Genomic DNA, 6,170 nt, shown 5'->3' on the forward strand with positions numbered 1-6,170 from the left:
GCGTTCTGCATGCTTTGCACATGCGCAGAAGTGCTCTATCAAGCTCCGCGCTTGCGCAAAAGCACCACTCTAGTTACGGACTTTTCGGGGTGCGAACGGCACCCCAGAACGGATTGTGTCTGCAACTAGAGGTACCACTGTAGAAATCATGAGGATTGCAGCCAGAGATGGCTTTATGATGGGCCATTAGCCACTTCAGTAACTTCATCTTTTAAATGCCACAAGATTCTTAATTCCTCTTGCTGCAAAAGACTAACAGGGCTTCCCCTCTGGAAATCCATAAACTTTCCAAGGAAACACACAGGGAAGGTAAGTATCTGTTGGTGGCTGGCGCATGCATGTCTTTGTAAAATGTACATGTAAAAATTACATTAAAATGTTTATGCAAAATGTGCATCAGCAGATAACGAAATGGAAGGAACACTGGTGCAAAATGAACCAATTTCAGTGGAACAGAAAATATCAGATGAAAGTGCAAATGAATGGCGGGATGGGACTTTTGACATTCTTGTCTTTCTTAAGCTGTGCAGCCCTTACAATCTGGTGTGTGTGTGTGTGGTGCAAATGAACGTCACACATGCATATACACACACACACCAGGTTGTAAGGGCTGCACAGCTTAAGAAAGAGAAGAATGTTGTAACTTATACAAGCAACAAGCTGGTGTGTGTGTGTGTTTCAATGCACGCGAAACGCCACCAGATGCCAGAAGGTCCTTACATTTCTGAAGAATGGAAAAGCTGCAGGAAAGCAATTTTTATGAGAAACAAAATGCATCTTCCTGTCAGGGAGGAAGGGAGGTGCAAGGTGCTTGAGAAATGGAAAATAAAAAAGAATGCAATTAAACCCAGATATGAATAAAGATCAGGTGAGAAAGGATGTCACCCCCTGGCCTTTGGAACGGTATTTCTGCTGTCTCCTGAAATTATGCTTTTCCTGAAACAAAGGAACAACGTTACGGGAAAGTGGGTGCCAGGTACTTTAGGAAAATGAGACACAGCGAAGCGGATAGACAGAGACAAAGACAATAGCAGTCATCTGCAATAAACCGAAGGCAGCTGAGGTTTGAGACAAAAGTAGAAAATTCTGAGCCAGCAAGATGACTGGAGCAGGGGAAGGAAGGAGGGGAAGGTGAATCACAATAACGTTTGAAAGACATGAGCTTGAATATTTATCAGTGTCGCCACAAGCTCAGTGAGGTGGCCTTGGCTCACTCACCAGGTTCCCCTGCCTTTAAGATGACAAATGGGGGGGGGGGAGGTGCTGGGAATCCCAGCACATAGGTTCCAAAGTTCAGCATATCTGTGGAATGCCTTACATGGTCTTAGGGGTGTGGGCAGGTCATAGAGCCCTTATTCCAAAATCTTAGAACATGAGAAGAAGCTCTTCTGGAACAGGCCAAAGTCTTATCTAGTCCATCATCCCATACCCTCCAACATTCCTCACACAAAAATAGGGATATTTCTTACTCCTCCCACAACTGACCCTCCTCGGCCCCCATTTTTTTGCCCCCCACTCCCGCAGAACACACACCCTCCACCATCCTGAGAAAACCCCTTTCTAGACTAGTTATTTCCCATATGCAAAGACCCCAGCGGGGTTTGAAGTGTAAGAAAACAGCAGACTATAATAAGAAACACATTAGAGAGAATGAAATTAGATAAGGCAGAACCTTAAAACACAATTGGAAGTCATTCGGGTTATAAACATCGATGTCTCTCCTGTATCAGTCTCTACAGCAGATGTTGTAACCTTCCAACAATTTGACTTGACCACCAAAGGTGGACACCTCCATTGTCTCCCAAGACAGAGGGATGCCAACAATCATTTTGCCTAAAACCGTATGATTTTAATGATGGAATGTGTACAGTTAAGCAGCACGGAATACTTTCCTATATTTGCTGGAAATCTCCCACACAATAGAGCCAATGGACGACAATGTGGTTTGCATCACATTCATTTATTTGAATAAACCCTGGCTCTCCTGTGTCTGATCAATGACTCTGCTATGTCGTTTTCACTCGAGCAATGGCTGAAGAGTTTTTTAAGTGATTAATCCAGCAGGGCATGATGAAGGTACTTAACATGAATGCTCCTCTTTGTTCAGCAGGGTGGTTGTGATTGCTAACATTGCAGGATCATCCTGGCTACAAGTAAGTGCTACTTCTCTGATTATTGTTTAGTGGACATTGTCAAACTGTTGGCGATGAGACATCCACTTTATCTGAATCCAAACTATGGAAGCAGAAAATTAAGTGCTAGAATTCAGATGGGCACATTAAGTTCCTTTGTTCCTCTAGCTTTGGATTTTGGGCAACTCTTCTACCAATAATAATAATAATAATAATAATAATAATAATAATAATAATAATAATAATAATAATAGGTTCAAAAAACGATTGGTTCAAAATTGGGAAAGGAGTACGACAAGGCTGTATATTGTCTCCCTGCTTATTTAACTTATATGCAGAATTCATCATGCGAAAGGTTGGGCTGGATGAATCCCAAGCCAGAATTAAGATTGCTAGAAGAAATATCAACAACCTCAGATATGCAGATGATACAACCTTGATGGCAGAAAGTGAGGAGGAATTAAAGAACCTTTTAATGAGGGTGAAAGAGGAGAGCGCAAAATATGGTCTGAAGCTCAACAGCAAAAAAAAAACGAAGATCATGGCCACTGGTCCCATCACCTCCTGGCAAATAGAAGAGGAAGAAATGGAGGCAGTGAGAAATTTTGCTTTCTTGGGCTCCATGATCATTGCAGATGGTGACAGCAGTCACAAAATTAAAAGACGCCTGCTTCTTGGGAGGAAAGCAATGACAAACCTAGACAGCATCTTAAAAAGCAGAGTCATCACCTTCCCAACAAAGGTCCATATAGCTAAAGCTATGGTTTTCCCAGTAGTGATGTATGGAAGTGAAAGCTGGACCATAAAGAATTGATGCTTTTGAATTAAGGTGCTGGAGGAGACTCTTGAAAGTCCCATGGACTGCAAGAAGATCAAACCTATCCGTTCTTAAGGAAATCAGCCCTGAGTGCTCACTGGAAGGACAGATCCTGAAGCTGGGGCTCCAATAATTTGGCCACCTCATGAGAAGAGAAGACTCCCTGGAAAAGACCCTGATGTTGGGAAAGACGGAGGGCACAAGGAGAAGGGGATGACAGAGGACGAGATGGTCGGACAGTGTTCTCGAAGCTACCAGCATGAGTTTGACCAAACTGTGGGAGGCAGTGGAAGACAGGAGTGCCTAGTGTGCTCTGGTCCATGGGGTCACGAAGAGTCGGACATGACTAAATGACTAAACAACATCAACAACAATAATACTGCCCTTCATCACAGGATCTCAGGGCGGTTCACAAGATATGTTGCACACAAGCAAATGAGAAGAGCCTGCTGGATCAGGCCAATGGCTCATCTAGTCCAACTTCCTCTTCTCACAGTGGCCAATCTTGGTCTCGGCTACATTAGTCAAGAATAAGTGCTTTATATGCATCATAACACTGTGACACCAGATGGTGCTGTGGAGTCCCTACTTTCGCCAATGGGATTTCCCCTTATGAAGTTAACAATGTGTTTAACGGAATCACATTTTTGATAAAAATTAAAATTAAAATTAAAATTAAAATTAAAATTAAAATTAAAATTAAAATTAAAATTAAAATTAAAATTAATTTATACCCCACCCTTCCCGGTTCAAAAACTGGGCTCAGGGAGGCAAACAACAAATTTAAAACACTTTAAAATACTTAATTATAAAAGCAGCATAAAATACAGTATAAAAACATAAATAACAATAAAATTCAAAAATTAATTAGATAATCCCCAGGGCTAGCTGGCTGAATTGGTCCTACTTGGGCCAGCGAGGAGGCCAGGGGAGAATTAGCTGTGGGGTCTCAGAGCAGGTGATCAGAGGGGGAAGGAAGGGAAGGGAAATAAAAGATCAGGCTGAATTCAAATTAAAGGCCAGGCGGAATAGCTCTGTCTTACAGGCCCGATGGAAGGAGGTTAGATTCTGAAGGGCCCTAGTCTCATGGGACAGAGCATTCCACCAGGTCGGAGCCATCACTGAAAAGGCCCTGGCCCTGGTGGAGGATAGTCTGACTTCCTTGGGGTCTGGGACCTCTAAATTATGGTTATTCATGGACCTTAAGGTCCTCTGCGGGGCATACCAGGAGAGGTGGTCCCATAGATACTATCCCGTAGATAGATGTGTCTAGATCCAGCCCTTGTGGGAAACCCTCCAGCAGGAGCTAAACACAAGAGCCCTCTCCCTTCCTGTGGTTCCTAGCAAATGGTATTCAGGAGATTCCTACCAGCATGGACCTTCTAGCATTCAGCTTCATTGGATGTCCAGGAAATCTAGCATTGTGAAAATGAGAGAAAAAACCCTTCTCTGTCTCTGTCTCTGTCTCTGATTTTTATTTGATTTTACAAATTCATTCACACACAAAATCACAAATAATAAAAATTGCACAAGATTCTTCCGAATCTCTAGACTTCCCTCCCCACTTCTGTGGGTTCTTCAGTTAACCCTTTCAACTGCATATTATAAACCCTCCTAATTTTTCAGTCCTCCATTATATCCAAAGTCTCTGTAACGTTACAAGAGTTATTTAAGACCTGCCGAAGAGTTCAAGTGTTTACAGTGGTCAGTCAAATATAATATAACATTCTCCCATTCTTTGTTGAAGTTTTGATCCTTCTGGTTTCTGATTTTCCCAATCATTCTTGTCATCTCTGCATAGTCCAATAATTTAGTCTGCCAGTCCACTCTGGTGGGGACCTTGTCATCTTTCCAACTTTGGGCAAACAGCATCCTTGCAGCTTTGAAGGACATTCCTGATCAATTTCAGCACACATTCTGGTTACAATTATAATTATGTTTTTTAAAATCCTCATGAAAATTCGCCAGCATTTTAGTGTGAATTTCTTGCAATATACCTGTTTGTATGCAATTTTACCTAATATACACATATGTGCAGAGCAAATTTCAGAGATATAAATTATTTGTCTATGCTGTTTTCATTAATACGTGTGTTTTTATGCTCACTTTACCCTAGTATATGCACTTTTGCACACATTACTAGACAGAACAACCACAGTGCAAAATTTAGAGAAGAGCAAATTTCAGTTCTTGCATTGTTTTGAAAAGTGTGTTGTTTGGTAGGTTTGCCTTTAAATGTGAACTGAAAGGCTTCCAGCCTTTTATTTCTATAATTCATTTCTAGGAGGACTAAATACAGTTTTAAACAAATACTTGCTTGGCATGAAGTCATCCTGTGAGTAAGCAAAATCAATTTTGGAAGGAATGTGCTACTAACTCCATAATTTCAGTGGAAACTCCATACTCATACATTTGGTAACAATAGCCTGAAATGTACACAAAGGGTATGCAAAGAATTCAGCATTATGGCAAGGCAATTGTGCAAGGCAATTGTCTTGTCAGGGCAAGCATTTCAGCTTGCCAGATGGAATAATCTCCTCTCCTCCTCTGCATGCTGATCTGGGGTTTCTCTTGAACCCCACTGAGCAAATTTTGGGGGCACACGGGGGGAGGAGGGGGGAAGAACCCCCATTGTGCAAGTGGAAGCCCTTCTGCTGAGCTTCCACTGACAGGACTCATTAGTTGAATCCCAACTGGTGAAAGGATTTTAATTAAAGATTTTAATTGTAAGTAATGCTTTTAAGTTGTAATGTTACCGAGGAAGGAAATCGAGAAATATTCTTTTCCTTTTCTTTTGCATTTGCAGAAAAGGGGAAGGCACCCATTTATTTTACCTTTCTGTTTTGAGCGATGCCAATATACAGGATAAAGAAGCACTGCCAAACTGGTTTGAAGGGATTTAATGGAATCTCAAGTGATCTCTTCTTCACTGGCTTGCAAATTCCTACACAGGGACCCTTGTCAGGATAGGGTGCCTGGAGCAGGTCAGCATGAATTCAAATGGCTTCAGCGAGGTTAGTTCTTTATTCAAAGCAACAAGACAACCTAGAAGGACAGGCCTAATGAACACAGCAACTCTTCCCAGTAGGTCTTGCCCCAATGAGGCAGTTGTGAGGACTGAAGCTTCTCGCTTTCCCACTGCTCTCTAAAGTTCCTCATCCAGGTTCTCTGACTTGTCTGTCTTTGTTCTGCCCTCTTAGTACCTCTTCAGGATGTGGGTG

The sequence above is a fragment of the Podarcis bocagei genome (genome assembly GCF_964188305.1).
Source record: "Podarcis bocagei genome assembly, chromosome: 3".
Classification (NCBI taxonomy): domain Eukaryota; kingdom Metazoa; phylum Chordata; class Lepidosauria; order Squamata; family Lacertidae; genus Podarcis; species Podarcis bocagei.